Source organism: Rhagoletis zephyria, unplaced genomic scaffold (genome assembly GCF_001687245.7).
Source record: "Rhagoletis zephyria isolate East Lansing unplaced genomic scaffold, Rhagoletis_zephyria_1.1 Rzeph_scaffold_00177, whole genome shotgun sequence".
In the NCBI taxonomy this organism is placed as follows: domain Eukaryota; kingdom Metazoa; phylum Arthropoda; class Insecta; order Diptera; family Tephritidae; genus Rhagoletis; species Rhagoletis zephyria.
In genome coordinates this window covers 211,206-231,300 of record NW_016157261.1, presented here as the reverse complement: position 1 = coordinate 231,300, position 20,095 = coordinate 211,206, and the positions used below count along the sequence as shown (strand labels likewise).

The 20,095-nt window shown below is 35.6% G+C and overlaps 1 protein-coding gene across 4 annotated transcripts in view; it reads left to right on the top strand.

The window, feature by feature from the left end:
• The window catches only part of LOC108357445 (kinesin-like protein CG14535), a 119,362-nt gene that overhangs the window by 57,319 nt on the left and 41,948 nt on the right, over positions 1-20,095 (top strand). The window lies entirely within an intron of this gene.

Genomic DNA, 20,095 nt, shown 5'->3' with positions numbered 1-20,095 from the left:
CTAATAACCGAGCTATTTTTGGCAGTAGGGTGGTCCCAAAATATATGCGGTGGAGTAAAAAGTTTAAAATGTTAAGCTCTCCCCGACAATTTTTTTTTTAAACAAAAAAAAGATATTTAGAACTGCCTCAAAGCCCATGAAGTCTTGATATACTTTTCTTAAAACTTTTCGATCAGAAAGGAATACCCAATTGTTTATTTAACAATTTTTTAATATGAACTATTTTTTATAGGTCTCCAAAAAACCCCAAGAAGTACAATGAGGGACCCATACAAAATTATTAGCATTCAAAAATGGTAAAGTTAATACTTGGGTATTATTATTGGAAGTATTCTGAAGAGGAACAGAGTTTTCCATTGCTACAAAAAAGTGTGGTTTCTTAATTTAAAATACATGGAAAGCTTCATGTGCTTTTCGGCAGTTGTAAATGTAATTTTTTTAACAACAAAATACGGGTATTCTTTTTTTCCATTTACAAAAGTCCTAGGGATGAGTGCTTACCATTTAAAATTCGTATTTTTTTGGACCACCCCAATGGGTAGCCATACAAGTCCCCATTTAAACTTGATCTTTGACGTATATCAAAGAGAATATAGTCCCTTTTAACCGACTTCCAAAAAAGGAGGAGGTTGTCAGTTCATCAGAAATTTTTTTTATGTATGTTACCGTGTAATTTTGTACCGATTCCGATAATTGTTTTTGCATCGGAAAGGTAGTGTCTCAGAGGTGGTCCCATACTAATTTGGTTTAGATCCATATATATATTTTTATATGAGAACTGAAGTCGGTTTTGTTTTTTGCTTAAAAATTACTTGGTATGATAAATTTTTTATTTTATTTTCTGTGTTTTAAATCGTTGCATTTGTTTCCTTCTATATTAGGTTTTCTTTGTGGACTAATTTTAAAGAAACTTCTAGGCATGAAAGAAGAAATTGTGCACTATAATTTTAAAACATATTTTCGTGACTTGCCTTGGTTGTTTTTTTTCGTTTCAATACTTCATATGAAGCTCTTTGGGAAATTTATTTTAGCAAAAATTTCAAAAAACATAAAGTTTGTGTACCTGTTGAGCCTTGCCGGGCAATCTTTTTTCCATAGGGATATACTACATTGGATCCTTGACTACAAACTTCTGTTGAAAAACTATCCCTATACGTCCTTCTTCCTTTGTTGTTTAAAGTCATAGTGTATGATAAGTATTCAAGGTCTTGTTGTAAAGAGAGTCGATGCTGAAATAATAAAAAAAGCTCCGTACAATTTGGTTGGTTAGTGGTAGTGTTGCCTGTTCATTGGCCCAGCATCCAGGTAGTGACGCAAGCACCACTCCGCTGGCTCGGCCATGTCGTGCGAATGAAGGCAAACGCTCCAGTCCAGAAAGTATTTAAAGCGGGTCGCAATGCTGGCAACAAGAGAAAGAAGAAGGCATTAGAAAGACTAGAGGGAGAAGGACTTGACTTCACTTGGCGTTTCCAATTGGCGTCAGTTGGCACAGAAGAGAAACGATTGGCCTGATTTGTGGGACTCGACTAGGCGGTTACGGACGCCAATCAAGAAGAATAACCAGATATACATAAATAACTATTTCAAGATGTATATTGCCCTACATACTTAGTTGAATCTAAACTTTTACCTTTCAAGTAAATATTATTTAACAAACTCCCTTATTTTCTGTAAAACAAAGTAGTCCAATCCAATCCCTAGTCTGTGAGTGCATCAAAGGAAGACCATTTCCTGAGAGCGCCGTCCCCCCCGTGGTGATGTTAAGCATGACTAGAAAAATCCAGGATAGAAGATATTGCAGTCTACTTACTCATGCGGGGGGCAAAACACACAACTACTTAGTAAATAGCATACAAAAAAAAAAATAAAAAAAAATGTATCCTTCTGTGAGCTCAGTGGTATCACACACAGCACGCCATTGCCGGTTGGTGACAAAGCTTTTAACAGCCTTCAATCTGAACTAAGGGAATATGCGGAACATGCGGAAATCACGCAGTTCGCTTTGTTTGTAAATTTTTTTAGTACTCTTTCACTACTTTTATATAAATCGACTACTACAATGATTTTTATTCCATTTTGTCTTTTACTATTTTCTATTCTTTCTTCTACTTTGATTTGATTTGGTCTTTGCTGTAATTGCAGTTGTCATTCACCTTGCCGTTTTGTTGACTAAAGGACTCACAATTCACTATCCATCCATATGGCCTGTTTAGGCGTAATTAATTTCGTTGTCATGGCGGCGCACGTAATCCTTAGACACTTTTGTGTATGCACGTGTGTACTGATGTACACATACATATTTGTGTGTGAATGAATATTAGTAGCACAAGTCAAAGCAAAACTATATGTAAACAACAATATGTACAACTTTGTTAGTGAGGCTTTCGAGCTATAACCAGCGAACTGCTAGCGGTAAAATTGAATTGCCCAAGTCTAAACGTCCACTGCGCTCTACTGGTCTTTTACAGATAAATATATGAACAAGAGCTTGTTGGCGTATTGTCACTTGGGTGGGCGTCTATGTGCAAAGTTTTAACATATCAACCGATTCTTGTCCATAGGAATGTATATACGTACATTAGGGTGTCCCTCAACTTAATATTCCAGCCGACTTCTAAGTTTTCCATTAATTTTATATGGAAAAAATATTGTTTTTTCTAGAAATGCTATAAAATTGTTAAAAATAAAGACTGTTTGATAGAATAAATGTATTTGACTTTGAAATTTAAAAGAAAAAAAAATATTTTGATAAAAATGTAACTTAAAAATTTTGCCAACTATTTTTTCATAAGCGATTATCGCATCTCTTATATACAAACATTTGTTTTTAGCGTGTAGTCTCTGAATAAAAAATTTTTTATTCGATCAAAAAAAAAATAATTTTTAAAAATTGTACAGCAATTCTAGGAAAAAAATCTATTTTCCCCATATAAAATATATGGATTTTGAGCCCCGGAAGCACGGTTTAATATTAACCGATTTCAAAAAAAAAGAAAAATTGGGTCTCCTTATTTTCCATCTAAATATGTATGTATCTACGATGTCCATACACACTCGTACATATATAAATCTGTATCAACATATAGTGTATGTATATGAAAATGTTAAAATCGTTTGTTTGGCAGGCAAAAACTCGAAAACGGCTTGACCGATTTGAGCAATCCGTTTGTTCGCTATAAATTCCGCATGATTTACAAACATATGTAAAAAAATTGTGTGCCCTCACCTGCTTTAAAATTTTTGATTAATTAGATTGATAAAATATATTACAATTTAGGTATGAAACTAGTGAGGTTTTGAGAAAGCGTAATTTGGAAAATATTTTTTAAAAGAGCTGCCACATGTTTCAAAAATTTAATCCAATTAAAGGTAAATAACATATTATTACACCATAACATTATATTACACTATAGGTACCAGACTAAAAGGGCTTGATAAAACTTTATTTCCAAAAATTTTTGCATATTGTTGCCACCTGTTCGAAAAATTTAATTTAATTCAATTCATAGTCTAAATGAAATGCTACAATGTGTGTATGAAAATTAAGTGGCTTAGGAAGGCTTAATGTGCAAACAAAATTTAAAGAGGGCTGTTTGAAAAGTTTAATTCAATTAAATTGTTTAGATAAATGAAATCTTACAATTTCGGTATCCAACGAAAGGTATTTACGAAATCTTTGGTTAAAAAAAACATTTTTCAATAGTGTTGTCTCTCACCGATTTAAAAAGTTAAAACTAACAAGTAAGAAAGTCTAAGTTCGGGCGGAGCCGAACATTAAATACCCGGCGCACGTATTAAATATATGTTTTTCACCTTACCGAAAGCTACGGCTACATGGTAAGCCGGAGCGTATCAATNTTTCGTATGTTATACCAAGGTTAACAACTGCGCCAAATTTGGAAGAAATTGGTGCAGCGGTTACCAAGATATACACATGTAACCATAAGTGGGCGTGGCTACGCCCATTTTCCAAAAATTTATAATATTCTTATTTTTCGTCTAAAAATTATTGTAAATATCAATTTTGAGTGAATAATCTTCAGTAGTTACTAAAATATCGCAGTTTTCGTATTTCTGAAAATTACCGTTATATGGGAGGTAGGCGTGGTTATTGTCCGATTTTGCCCATTTTCAATACCATCCGTCCTACGCCCGAAAGAAGTACACGTACCAAGTTTCGTTAAGATATCTTAATTTTTACTCGAGTTATCGTGTGCACAGACGGACGGACAGACGGACGGACAGACGGACGGACGGACGGACGGACAGACAGTCAGCGCTTAATCGATTTCTCTTTTCAGCCTGATCATTTAGGTATACATATGTCTATATCTATCTCGATTCGTTTTGCCTGTTACAAACAACCGTTATGTGAACAAAGTTATAATACCCTTGTGCACAAGTGCGGTCGGGTATAAAAATTTAAAATTAAGTAAATGAAGTAATAGAACTGATTTATTATCAAATGAATTGTTCAAAAATTCTTTGATCTCAATATTTTTCAAAAAGGTACTAATTTTTAAACTGAGGATTGAAATGTTAATTACGAAGTGTTTACGGAAAAAAAAATATTAAAAAAGCTACTCATAAAAACGGAAAAAATATTAAAAACTCAAATGAAAGCTGTTTAAAAAGTCCTTGATGGAAACTTAACACTGCTGTCACCAATTTTTTTTGAATATGGTCTAATCAATAAAACTTTTAATATAAATAATTTCGTTCGGGGTGGCCAAAGTCTGGCACGCATGTTACAAAGGCAGACAATTTGTGGTATTTGACGTTGGGTTTTTAATTATAAAAAATCTATTATTCTTTTAATGCAGGTTAATTATAGAAATGTAATCTAATAATAATAAATTGGTGCTTACACAAATGTTAGTGGTCGGCCGAGCTTCTCATAGGCCAAGCGTAATCTACAATACTTAAAAAAAGCTTACGGCGTTTTCTTTTCTACCGAATAATGTTGCTTTCTCATTGCCCTCTGTGCACAAGTATAAAGAAGAGGGCCAATGTAAAGGTAACGTTTTTTATAGAAAAGAAAAAGCCTTTAGCTTTATAAAAATTTATAAAGCTATTTAAACCTACTTTATTTTTTATGAACAAGGTCATTAGTATCACGAAAAAAACCATCTACTTGGAACAACCAGTGGTTAAATAGTTTAACATTCTAAAATTTAAGGCTTTTTATTTAGACAGAATTGCCAGCAGAGAAACATAGAACTACCTCTTGAGATTTCTTCTTACATATATGTACATGACATTTGTGTAGACCTGTGGTCCAAAAATGTGCTATACATAATGTAATTTTTTCCCTCCGAATGTCTAAAATGTATCACATTTCTCAAAACCTTGTTTCGTTTTTTCGTAAAAAAAAAAATATTTTAGATTAACAACAGACTTGGTTAAAATGAATTTAGGTGGACTAAACGATCATTTAATTTGATTTGTTAATCAGTGTGCCAACGAAGATGATAATAGTCGTATTGGTACGTCCGAATTCCGTTCGAGTGTCACTGAAAATGAACGAGAAGTGGATAGATGTAGAATGCAAGGAAAAGCAATAATTCAAAATTCGGAAAATAAAAACTCTTTCTACTGTTAAGTGGCTCATGTCTCTAATTCTTATCTTAACCTCTACAAATCTCTACGACTTACTCCAGTAAGCCTTACTACCTACCTCAGTAGGAATTAGACATGTATAAGACAAGGATTAAAGGCATGAGCCACTTAACAGTAGGAAGGGATTAAAATTTTTGAATTTTGAACTGTGTCGTTATTGCAGAGTGCCATCGATATCTATTTCCATTTTATTAATTAATTTCCCTGTGTATTTTTAGACAACCCTAATATGCATACATGTATCCTGCACTTATGAACAAACCTATTCACATATTAAGTACATACATTTGTATTTACATAAGTATGTGTACCACACCATAGCAAGCTTGTCTACTTGCCGATTTATGTCACTTCCCTCGGTAGCTTGCAATTTTTAGTCCTGCCAGCTGTTTATCTTTACGCCAAACTGCACTAACAGCGCCACAGGATATGCTAACATACACCCGACTATCGCCCGCAACTTTGGTCGTAGTTGATACTTATGTCTTGCTGGTTATCTCAGTTTGCGTATTTTATGGCATGCGTGCAAGCAACTGACTCCCGCGCTAAATACACATTCATTAATTAAATAGTTACCGCTGATAGTGGGTGCAGTCGTCATTTTCTTTGCTCTATACCTGCTGCGATCAATTAAAATGATCGGTAAAATGAAGTTTTGAGCTAGTATGAGGAAATGCGAATTGAAGATTATAAGCAGGAGACAAGGATAGGAAGAAACAAGCCTTCTAGGAGTCCTTTTTTCTGATCTTTTGACGCGAAATACTTTGAAGCGTTTACTACTGTCTTGTATTTTAATCAGTAAAAGTTTTGAGAATAAATGAAGAAGGGCCAGCCATATGAAGTCCTCCTCTATGATAGAATGAATAGAATATTCCTACCTATCTTTTTTTTATCCAGCGTAATCGGTATTAAATTGCATAATTACTGTTGAACGTTTGTCATGCGACACCATTTTTCTGATTGTTTAACGGCCACTAACCCAATGAGGGCTAGTTGTTGCTCGTTTATTATGCTGTTGCAAGTTATGTGTCACTTTACTTTATACCTATTCATTCGTTGCAATGCCACTTTTTCGCTTTTGTTTCTTCTAATTTTACAAACTGTGGCAAAGTGTTGCTTAGAAAAGGTATGTCATTCACACATTTAGATAAAACTGAGGTGGTAAATGTGTGCACACACACACACATATTTACATTTAAAAATGCAATATAATATGCATGCATACCTCTGCAGTGTCAGATATTTATGTATGCAAATATTTCCTATCTGCATGGGAGTATGCAATTCGCAGCAACATTAGAACACTTTAAATTGCACCAATTAACTGTATTCCACTCGGTTCAATTAAGTTCAAGTGGTTGCATTGGGTGGGTTAGGATGTGTATTTCCTATCCTCAAGTTGCCCAGTAAAGCTATTACAGTTTGTGTGAAAGTGGCATAGTGGAGGTGCCTGGCGGTCTTCTTTCGCCACATCACCACTGCTTGCTGCAGTATCTGCTGTATTTTTGTAAGGCACGGCCGTATATCCTGCACTCCAAATGTCCTGGGCTATAAGCATCTCATCTGTTTTATTGTTGACATTTAACCCTTAACTAACTAAAATAAAATGAAATAAAATAGAATAAAATAAAATAAAATAAAATAAAATAAAATAAAATAAAATGAAATGAAATAAAACAAAATAAAATGAAATAAAATAAAATTCAAATAAAATAAAATAAAATAAAATAAAATAAAATAAAATAAAATAAAATAAAATAAAATAAAATAAAATAAAATAAAATAAAATAAAATAAAATAAAATAAACTGAACTCACCTAAACTAAAATAAAAATAAAAATAAAAAAATACAAAATATAAAAAAATTTTAAAAATAAAATAACGGGATTCACACTGTATCATAATCTACACTCATATTATCTATACTTACATTATTGCATACTAAGCGACCGCAATCATAAAACAGGTATTAAAAAATGAAATTTCTTAAGTTTTTATAAAAAAAAATCAAGTCAATTTCTCTAAGGGCCGGCTTCACAGTGCTTAGTTAAACGATTGTTAACTTAACCACCAACAAGAGTTTAACTTTAAATTTATATTCAGAGTCACATAGTTAACTATCAAAATTCATATCGCCTGAAAATATACAAATTCTAAAAATCAATACTTCTCTATTCAAATTTGAAACTCGCTCCACAAAAAAAATTTTAATTTCACAAGTGTTTAACTATGGAGGCATGCGGGTTTAAACTTTTGTTAAATACGCTCTGTGAATATCAAAATCAATAGTTAATCTTTTGCCAGTGGTTAACTATGCACTGTGAATTAACCCTAACAATCAAACCATTTCGAAGAATGGAAATTAATATTCCAAAATAAATTTTTAACACCGTAAAATTAATTGAAAACATATGTACTCACGCCTCACATTTAATTGCCAAGCATATCAACTAACAAAATAATAAACAAATTCTGTGAATGAATTTTAAATAGCCATAATTTAATTGCAAATAAAAGTTTAAATTGATTCAATCGTTCACTCTTTTTTTTTACTGGACTGGCTGGCATTCATTGATGCAAAGCTATTTTTTTTGGCGCTCCGAGTTCACTCACAACGCTAGCGACAACATCTTTACTGCTAATTACCATTGAAACGTCGTCAGCCTTTAACTATAAAAATTAATCAAAGTGTCAAGAGTTGTACAAAATGCCTTATACATAAAAAATTAATAAAAAGAATAATGTTGTTGTAAACGCTCTTTAATTGCGCCCATTCTTCTACAGCTGTGCGCCACTCGTTTTTTCGTTAAGGCATACTGGTACACATACATACATACATTCATACGTATGTCTTCAAATGACTACAAATGTGCTATATTTATTTAAGTACATATATTTTCGTATATACAATATACTACATATTCTTACATACATACATACATACATATGTATGTACGAATGTATATTTGTGCGTACGCATATTGCACTTATGAGAACAATGAAGCGAATTTAGTAGACATTTAATTGGTACAAATAAAAAGAAGCACTTGTAAACAGCTACATACCACCCACATAAAATACTCTAGACATGTGATATGAAGCTATTGTACATATAGTAAGTATGTGAGCACATCCATACATACATAAATTTTATATAGTATGTGATAAAGCCACACAAACATCTGCCATAGTGCTTTAAGTTAGTGGAGCATGTGAGTAAGTACTCGCACTCGCCGGCTGTTGAGTTGCCTGGCATAATCCGATTAACGCTGAGGTACAATTGTATGGCACTCTGTAACATACGACCGACCACAAGAAGCCAATGGGGGCGCTGGACTGTGGTGATGTGAAGTTGAGGTAGAGTAGAAACATGGACAATAGACCATAACACCACAAAAAAAAAGTTCGCCATACAAAGTCGAGTCGAAAGTATTCTTGCCAGGCAATTTCAAAATAAATTATTATTTTTTTGCTGAAGCTAGAGGTCGTCTTTTTATGTTTTTCGGTGCCACCTTTGTATATAACTTTGGCAATAAAATAATGTTTTTTCGAAATAACCTTTCCAAATTACTTTAGATTCGAAGGTGTGCGACGAACTTTTTTGCTTGGTACGGTCTAATGAACAATTTCATGAATTAAAAAACTTAGAAAGCTAATTCGTTAGGTAAAAAATACATACACATATTTATATATGCTAGATATAATAGCAAATACCCGGCAAGCTTCGCTGCACCTTAAAAATATTTTTGCTCCCATCGAAAACATGTTTAGATCATATTATTTTGAAGGTATGTTTGTATGTAGATCATTGGTAAAATATTAAAATATCGACTTTAGGTATGATCGAAATCAAATGTTGTTTTCGTAGTTTTATTCCCAAGAACGTTTCAAAACCAAAACCGAAATGAGAGTAAAACTGTCGAGAACGTTCTTAATAAGTACAAAATTCTGTCGAATGTTCCCAAAGAGAACAAAATGCGAACAATATTTTCGTGAATATTTTTAACATAACAAAATAGGAGCAAAAGTTTCCTGAATATTCTGGTAAAGAACAAAACTGGAACAAAAGTCTAAGGAACATTTTGTCGAAGAACAATTTAGGAACTAAAGTCTGAGGAATTTTCTGACACAGAACGAAACTGGAACAAATCTTTTCGGAACTATTTAGTAGGAGTGGAAGCGAGAACAAAGTTTTTGCCATAGCGTTTCATTAGTTTGAAATGTTTGAAATTAAGTAACGAAAGACTTAAGACACAAAATTTTCTTGCACAGAAAATGAAAAATTGTTCCATGGATGGGGCAGTTCAACCTAATAATAAAATATCTGGAAGTTGAAATGATCCAGCTTTCCACTGAAACGATTTTTCATCCCAACACGCAGAGACGCAGAACGTAAGATTCTCAAAACTTGTTTTCTTGTTTTGTTCTCTAGCAGAGCGTACCCCAGATTTTTGTTCTTATTTGATCATCGATACTTTCGCTCTTAATTTGTTCGCTTTGGAAACGTTACCGAAGGTTTCGTTCTCATTTTGTTCCCATTCCAACTCCGCTCAATACTTTTGTTCCCATTTGGCTCTTCTGTGGGAACTAAACCAAAACTGGAACGCGTTCTCAGTCCCTGCTTTCAGCTGAATATTCTATTTATAATCTTATAACTCGAATTTACATATCGCAATATCTCCGCAAAATTACGTTAATTCTATATTTGCCATTTTTGAAATTGTGCACTAAAAATATTCCTTTCCCATGTTCTAAAAAATAGTTCTTCGCGTTTTCTGATACTATACATATCAAAACAACATTTCGCCAAAATAAATATCATTCGGGCTCTATCTATCTTCTCTCTATTTTTTGTTACCTTAGAAACACCCTATAAAATATGGGTATTCACAATGTCGTAAACTTTAAACGGCTAAAAAGATACATATATGGGGGTTCGCGAGGTGTGGATTTTCGAAATGTTACTAAAAAGTTGGTTGTGGTATCGAGTCAACTAAATATTTATTTAAGCGCCTAAGTTTACGGCATACAACAATGCGACACTTACCACACCGTTGTGAATACCCAAAATATTTTTGTTTCTTTACAGAGTGGTTAAAAAATTGAGTCGAAAATTAATTTCTTTTAGATAAATAATTTATTTGATTGAAGAATGTACAAAATTTATTTTTCAGTTTAGTGGGAAATTTATTGACTTTCGTGCCAAACTGGAGATTGAACGAAATTGAGTTATGGCCTTAAGTTTCTATAGTTAGGATATATAGAAATTAATGTCTTTCTGTTTTTTTCTATAAGAAGCTTCTAATCCTTTCATCCGGTGCTAAATGAACTAAGGAGTAACTATATCGTAGTACTCTCGTTTGAAATAAAGAACGGATGGTCACCGTAGCCATAGTGCACCGTATTCGTGAAGTCCATTCGGCGATTTCGTTAATGCTATTAATAAGTTTTAGAACTACATACAAACATAAGTAAATATCGATACTTAGCTTGCAACTTCTGCCTTATGTCTCTGTTCAGCTCATTTGTTCTTGACCACTTTGTCCTTGGCAAATCGTATAAACCCACGCGACACCTCAACTAACTAGGAATATTAATGCGCTTATATGTATGTATATAAGTTCATTGAAGGACATAAGCTGCAAACTTGGTGTTGACTCATTTCTGTTTGATAGTATGTATGTATGTAAACATACTTTTGCACACATCTGTAAGTACATATGTATGTAGTTTTTTGTACATTTCTACGTAAGTAAGGCATGACGAAAAATTATTTAATTTCCTTTGATATATTATCTACCAGCCGGCGACCAATTGTTTTGTCCTCACTCTACTTTTCTCAACTTCCTTAATTTGCTTTTCTTATTTGTGTTGAGACATAATAATGCAATTAAGTCACTTCAGTCATAACGTGACTAAATGATATACATATACTTGAACGTACAAAGTGAAGTCATATGCACACAGACATACTTAAGCAAGTATTTATTATTTAAGTATAAAAAAACTGGCATAAAGTAAAGAGTAATATTGAAACTCCCATAACACACGCGTACACATTTCTTTTGCAAAAAGAGTTTTGTTCTTTATATCCTCTTAATTGCAGTGAAAAAGTGTAATAAAATTGCAATTAAATTATTTATGTGCATTGTTTTTCATTTCCGGCCTTTCGTTTTGTGAAAATTACTCACCAGACAAGCCCGTTGTTGTGCATTTTTTTATTTGTTTTGTATTTTACATGTTCTGCTTGCCTTAGCCATTCAATAAATTCACGTGTTCATGCCAATGTAAGTAAAATCCAATAAATCTGAGACTAGTTTGCTTCGATATGGTACTACTTCTCGCTAAATACCAGTTAATATCATTTTTTGTACAAATAAGTATTGAGGTTTATATTCTTGATTTTGAAACCTTATTGTGCAAAATTTTTCAAAATTTCTTTTACTTAATGTGTTGTCTTTTTTCTAGGAATTTCTGGATTCCGCGCCAATGAATCCAGGTCATGTTTGAAGACCATCCATACATATTTGGTAGTCAAATACCACTGGGATTTTGCTCGTCAAATTTCCACTTTTTTGTGAAACTTCAATTTAGTCAGGGGCCGAGAACGCGTTACAGTTTTGGTTTAGTTCTGAACGAGAACAAAATGCAATGGCAAAAAAGTTCCCGCAAAAGAACCAAACAGGAACAAAGGTATTGAGAGCAGTTTAGAAACAAATGAGAACAAGAGGTTCGGGAACGTTTCCGTAACGAACAAAATGCGAACAAAACTCGCAGAAAATTTCTCAAGAAGAATAAGAACGAAACTTTCGGGAAGGTTTTTAGTGAGAACAAAATGAGAACGAAAGTATCGGGTACATTATCAAGCAGGAACAAATAAAAACAAAGGTCTGGCGAACGTTCTGCTGGAGAACAAAACGGGGAAAAAAGTTTTCAGCACTTAATGTTAAATATGAGAGGGCGTCTGCGTGTTAGGATGAAAAATCGTTTCAGTGAGAATCACGATCGATCGATCTACGTCAAAGGAAAGCTGGATCATTTCAACTTCCAGCTCGTTTATCATTAGGGTGAACTGTGTCTGCGCTAGAAAAGTTCGTAACTTAAGTCTTTCGTCGAATAATTTTGTATAATTATATTTCAGTTCTTTTTTGATTAGTTTCAATATCGAAACATTTAAATTAATGGAACACTATGTGAAAAATTTCGTTCTTCCGAGAACATTTGTTCCCGTTTCGTTCGCTCTCAGAAAGTTACTGCGATTTTTGTTCCTAAATTGTTCTTCGACAGAATGTTTCTTAGGCTTTTGTTCCGGGTTTGTTCTTTACCAGAATATTCAGGAGACTTTTGTTCCCATTTTGTTCTCTTAGAAATGTTCCCGAAAGTATTGCTTGCATTTTGTTCTCTTTGGGAACGTTCCACAGGGTTTCTGCTCATATAATTCCCATTGAGAACGTTCTCGACAGTTTTGTTCTCATCGCGGTTTTGTTTTTGGAGGGAAGTGTAAGTACATAATGTTTTATGAAAAATATTATTGGAAACTCTAACTCTTCTTAAAAAAAACAATTGCAATGAGGCAAAAGCCTAGCGTATTTCTGTAAATTACCGCTATATAGGGTCAGAGTCGGGGTATTATCCGATTTCAAAAATTCCCAACCTTTTCCAAAAATTTTGGAATATTTTCATAAAAATTTTCGTTTGAAATTGTTGTAAGAGATAATCCTTTCAAAAGGATGGAATTTTTAAAATGGATTATAGAACCCGGTTTTTAGGCATTTTCCTACAGTGCAGCGATTTATCCATGTAGTGTCAGAAATTTAAAAGCAGAGCAAATTTATCCAGCTTAGAGCTCATCCCTATACCGGAGGTTTGTACGCGCGCCACTAACAACATATCCGCAGCAACCGCCGGTCGAATACAAAACCATTCCAACCATAATTCCCTTCCACGTTTCAACACTGCATTGCAGCGAAATCATGCATAAATAAATTTCGCACTTCATGCTATTTAAATTATTAATAAATTACATTTCATTTCAATTTTCGTAATTTTCTGACGCCGCCATCAACAAACACCAGTAAAACCACCTGAATTTCCAGCTGTCGCTAGAGGCAAATACTTTCGTATGCCTACCCATCACCCACCAACACATTGCCAATGGCGATATCACTTCACATCTGGCTGAAGTGTTGCTTTGCGGCAATTATGGCACCTGCTACAAAATGCAACCACGCATACATACATATGTCTGTGTGCATTGCTGCACTTTTTCTACGCTCATTTTCTGACTCCCATTTGCGTTTTTTTGTTGTTGCCACACCCACACATTTGCACACACACACTCCACTTCATTGCATTTTTCACTTTCATTTGTTTTTGTGCCACCTGAATTGCATTGCAATGAGTTTGCTACAAATTTTGTTGTTGTTGTTGTGCTTTTATGTGGGTTTTTTTTGTTTGCGTCAAGTTGAATGCAATTCCGATTGCAATTGAAATGAAAAATATAAAAAATGAATTGAAATGAAAAGCCTCAAAGCCTCATTTCACATTTGTATGTACATCTAATTAGAAGGCGTGAAAATTGAGTCAGCGGAAAGTGGAGTAATTTGAGTTTTGTTCCCTTTTATTTATAATTTTCTTTGATTTAATTTTCGAAATTAGGTTGGAGTTGAAAATAGAACGGAAGAATTGAATGGCAGCATGTGTGCATTGCGCGGAAGTATTTTTGTAATTGAGAAGTCTTTTGTCAATAATGGCATACTCTCAAACACCGAGATCAGATCGTATTTACTGTAGGCTGTGATCTGCGATCTGGCATCTGGCGCCGACCGATATTGTTTACCAAAGAAACTAAGAACTTACGAATGACCTGCTAATTGAAATGCCTATTCGGTTTTCAGACTGATAACATTTTTTCCATATTGAGGTTTTTGCTAAAATAGACCATATATTTAATGAAAAACACATCGGTATTTTTTCGGATAACCAGGCGCTCACTAGGGCACTGTGATAATTACTTTGAGTCGAATGAAATAATTACGCCTTTAGCCTGAAGACATATGTATGTATGGGTCTAATGAAAACAAAAGCCTAACGACATATCTCGGAGTGAGTTGGGACTGGATATTTTAAAGTTCTTCGTCGTATTGAGTCCCAGATTCTATAGCATTGATTGAACACGACTAATGAAAAGCAGAATAGACTCCAAACCAGCGGAGTGCGCGGATGGTTATGGTCTTCTCACTGACTAAAACGAACTACAATTGTAACTCAACCAGATAAAGAACACTAATTTGTTCCCTTATAAGTAGTAACTCCGACTAGCACTAACACATACTGTAGGGAGCTTAAGAGCACCGGTGTTTGTTCTCAACACATTTCTGCCAAAAGTCTCATGTCCAATCCCTGCAAAGCGGTGCAGAAGCACAAAACTTGTTCCGCCGTGTCGTCTACTTCAAGGCAGTAAGAGCAAAGGGGTGCCCTGTTTTCTGATCACAGTCGGTTGTTTTGGCCACTAGAGGAGGCCATTAAGCAATCCGACAAGATATCAGTAGTGTCATCTGCTCAGTAAAATAATTACCTAGCTAGGCCTTTGATATTAGGGTAGGTTTCGGTCTCGATAAAGTCAGTCTGCGACATTGGCTTGGATGGCCTAAGATGGAAGTGCTGTAATTGGTTGTGGTCCAAGCAATACCTTGTCTGAGCCGTATGTAACTTAAAATGTCTTATTATTAGGTGATTCGCCTGGCACTCCAAGTAAAACAAGTTCGTAATGTTTTCGAAAATAATTTAGTGCAGACTTGCATCGCCGAGTCAGTTTGCAAGTAGTTAAAGAGCTGGTTAGTGCTTTGCGTGTAGGTTGGGTATCACAACATTCACCTACCCTCCTATCTCTCCACCTATTTTTCACCACGTAGTCCATGGCCTTGAGCATTGAAAATTCCAGGGCTCGAAATACCGAGTCATAAGTATATCCAAAGAGAGAAGTGAAGCTTGTCTTCATCATCTTCGATATAGCCTTTAGATGTTGATTCTGTGTTAGTTTTGCCGCCGTCGGTAAACAATGTGCCGCCAATGTGTAAACCCGAGCCTAGTATTGGAGTTAATCTAGCCTAATGAAAACCAAGCAATTTTTGCCTAGATCCATGATGCATCTTACCAGCACCCATTTCTTTGAAGGCTATAAGTAGCAATGGGCTATGTTATACTTGCTGTTCTCATCCAGATCCTGGGATAAAGACGCACAAAGGTTTAGTGGCCGGTTGTGATTCCGTTTTGGCTCGTAGTTGATTCCGACCGTATACCTCGAAATGTAATTGGAATGATTTCTGAAGAATTGTAAGTCGCAGATCTTCGTCAAAATTATGACTGGCAGATCATGAAATAGGTATTGCTGGAGATATCTTCGACTCAATGTAAATAAAGCTAGGCAGTCACAGAGGAAGTGTTTGACGTTATCGGTCATATCCCTACTGTTTCGTCAGTAGTCGTTCTATGAAGGCTTCAGGACCTCTCCTTATCCAACCTGGGTCCGATGTGTCTAGTCGCGAGATATGTGTTTCGCAGTTTCTCGGTATGTCTCTATTTCCCGGTGTGTCCGAACTTGTCTCTGCTAAGGAACAGAGTAGTACATGCCGAATTGGGCTACCAAAGCAGGGTCGTATGTGCAGTGAGAGGCACCCCACAGGAAGGAGTGCTATCACTGTTGTTATGGCTCATGGTCTTGAACAAACTGCTAGTAAAGCCATACTCAAGGCAGTGGCATGGGCCGACGACGTAACAATACTGGTATCCTTTGAAAACTGACCTTATGCTTTCCACAAATAAAACCAAGTTACCTAATTTTACTAAACCAATGTTCCGAGGAACGAAACTTGTTCTGTCAAACAAGGTGAAATAACTTGGAGTTATTCTGGATCCCATACTGGGATCCGAATATTGAAGAGCTTGCAAAGAAGGTGGCTCTATATACAGCCAAGAGCATCTTGGGCAACAGATGTGGCTTGAAGCCAAGAATTGTGCACACACAGCTATAGTCCGATCCATATTCTATTTATTATGGGGCGCTGGTCTGGTGGCTATCCCATACTACGCATTACGTACCTAAACGGCTAAGTGAAGTTCGAAGGTCAGCAGCTGCTGGCATTACAGGTACAATGAGGTGCAAGCACTTCATGTGTGAGTGTCCAGCCCTCGCAAGGATGAGGCTAAAGACACTCGTCAAACCATTCCTGCGGAATACTGCAGAGAACAGTTGCCTATCACTATATGACGTACTGAAATTCATTAGTTTTAGATAAAGATGTGTGACACTAAAAGCATTACAGTGTAGCTTCTTGGGCTATCTGACAATATATCTAGCGCCTGCTGTGAAGCCAACAAGTGAAGGTGTGTCTGGAAATCTTATCCTGGTTCCCTCCAGTTGTTGGTCGAGACAAATCATTCCCGTTCAAATGAATGATTTGCAGTACGTTGGCCACAACCTCACACAGACGCTGCATAATTCTAAATCGTTCGTTAGCCAAATTTTGCCACAGCTGAGACATCCGGAACTTAAACCTCTTGTGCTACTGACATATTCAGAGCCAGACGCAATAGTAGTAAAAATAGTAGACTTCTTTTTGGGTGGAAATTGTATGCTGAATATCGGATATACTAAGAAGTAGGTATCTGTAGCATGTATGTACATATCAATGTACCAATATCAGCCACTTTCCACAATTGCGCGACAACAGCGCCATCTAGCAATATTTGCAAAGATGTTCTATTTTAAAGAAAAATCCTTATTTCCTATCATTATACTAATGCATTTTTCAAAGATGTAATCGCCCCTTAATCGAATTTTGAAGCATTTTACATACAACACAATCAAATTCTCCCGTACTCTATTTGCTGTTATGGATTTTCGAGTTCCAAACATACCAATATTTACACATAATACTGTTCAAGCGAATACACATAAATACTCAAAACTAGAGTGCAAAATGACGCCACACTTACGCTCTGAGCTTAATCCCAAGCACTTAACAAGTACAAAATCAGTTTGGACTCGTACAAAATTGCTATGCACCCTTACCAAAAACAGGCAAAAAAATCGAAAGTTGTTTAATGGAAATCACCCTCAAGAGTTAATAACTTTTAAACGCTTGCAATAATCATTGCAACCGCACTTGGGGTATATAATCTGCTGGGTGCTGCCCCACTGCCGCGTAGCAAAATCTCGATTGCTTTCCTATTTCTACTAACTACGTATGTATGTATGTAGTAGGTGACTTTCAACCCCCCCGCAGCTGACGACTGCGTGGCTGACAAAAGGCTAACGCGTGCCAGACGGCAGGCGGACGAACGCAAGCAGCCCTCATAAAATTCCCACAAGACCTGAGACAACTTTTCCGCCTGAATGCGTGCCGCCAGAGAAATGAACAAACGATGGCCGTGTACAATGACTTGTGCGAAGCAAGGAAGCAAGCGATTCGAAGGATGGATGCTTTGACTGCCGCTACTGTCTTTGCTGCTGCTGCTTTCTTTGCTTGCAATGGCATTTTGCACTTTGCGCTTTGCCGTCAGCTCTGCTCTGCGCCGACGGATGGCAGCCATCATGTCATGACATTCCGGTTCACTTGAAACAAGTTTGAGGGAAAATTTTTGGACGCAAAAAGCCAAGTCATGTTTTTCGAATGAGCGAATTTGAAGGCGGGGGGGGGCAAAAAAATTTGATGATAATGCTAAAATGGATAGGTTGACTCAACTGGGCAGGGAGCTTGTATGCTGCCGGCAGTCTACTACGACAGTATTTCGGGGGCGAAAGACGCGGAATATTATTTGAGTTGTTTTCTTTTTTTGCTGAGTTTTCTTTAAAATCTCTCGCCGCTTTCTTTGCCTGTTTGCTCGCTGGCTGGCTGCTTGTGCGGTGGCCTGGGCGTTGAAGTAGAAAAAATCAAAGTTAATTGAAGTTTAATTCCTGGGTATTAGTGGAACTTTCAATGAATTTCAACGAAATAACATGAATTTCATTCTAACGGTTTAAAACAAAAAAAAAGAGCGAACCCCCCAAAAGACAAAAAAACAACGCCAGAAAATCGACAGTCATTCATTTTCACATCGAAGCGCAGCGCAAAGTTGAAAGACGAAAAGCAAAAGTGACAAGCGATGCTTTGAGCTCTTGGCTGCTTTTTTGCTGTTTTTATTTTTTTTCTTTTTTTCACTGCGTTGGTCGTCCGTCCAACCGAAAATTCCGGAACAAGCGCTGTTATTAAAAAATATTCGACAGCTATTTTAAAATGCAACATGAAATACGAGCGCAAATATTTTCGACAAATGAAGTAGCGGCAGTTGGGAAAAGACCAAGAATATTTGCATCATTTATTTGCCCCTGCGCCACGCAAAACAGGATTACAAGCTACAATTCCATGTATTTTTTCCTGACACCCTCTCTACTCGCTGCAAGTGAAAGTTTACTCCACTGGTCATTTGCCCTTACTACTCGAATGTAAATACATATATTCCAGCGTTTGCTACTCCCCTCCTCTCCCTGCCCTTTTTCGCTTTAATTTCACTTAGCTCTGTCTGGCGCCTGTCGACCAGCCGTTCAACTGCCGCTTGGGTGAAAGTTTTGTCACTTTGTTGTTGCATATTTTCAGCCGCACTCGCCCTTACTCTTACTCTCTTGTGACAGTTGTTTCGCCAACTGTCTGTGTTCGCCTGTCTACCCGCTGAAGCGAAGTGCAAGTGAAAATGAAATTAAAAATTTTCGCGCCATTGCTGGTTTCTGTTTTTTTTTATTCTTGTCGTTATTAGTGTTGTTGTTTGTTTGTACTGCAGTTACTTATTTGTTTTCTGCGTATTTTAAATCTTCCTATGCTTCATAATTTTTTATTTGCCAATTTTTCTTTCCCTCTTTTTTTTTGCGTTTAACTCGCTGCTGGGCAGTTAAAAATATTTTGTCGGCTGTCAGCATTTAATGAGTTTAAAACGAAATTAATTTGCGCGTAAAACCATGACAAATGAACCGAAAATGAGTCATGAAAGTGAACGTTGCAGTCACTTACAGCGGTCAAAAAAAGTATTCGACAAGTGATATTTTTTACAATATTCAAAATGCTTTCCATATTAACTCATTTTCGATAATTTTCATTTAAAATATAGCTCATCTATTTTTTTCCGAGGGTGTAGCGCATTTTCTTCCATACAAAAATAGGTTTTGTTCATGCCATATATGCGCAACACCATCGAAAAAAAAATAAATAAATCTAAAAAATCAACGGTAATTTTTAGCGAATTGAAACATGCACTTTATTATACTGAAATTGAAGGAGCTACAAAACTGCATACCGGAACTTTTTCTAGAAATTCTGATTAAAAACTGTGAAATATTGATAAAAATTTTTTTTTAAGTTTGATTAATTTTTACGAGTTTTTATGAATTTTGTACAAGGTTGATTTATATGTTTTTTCTTATAGAATGAGCTATATTTTAAAT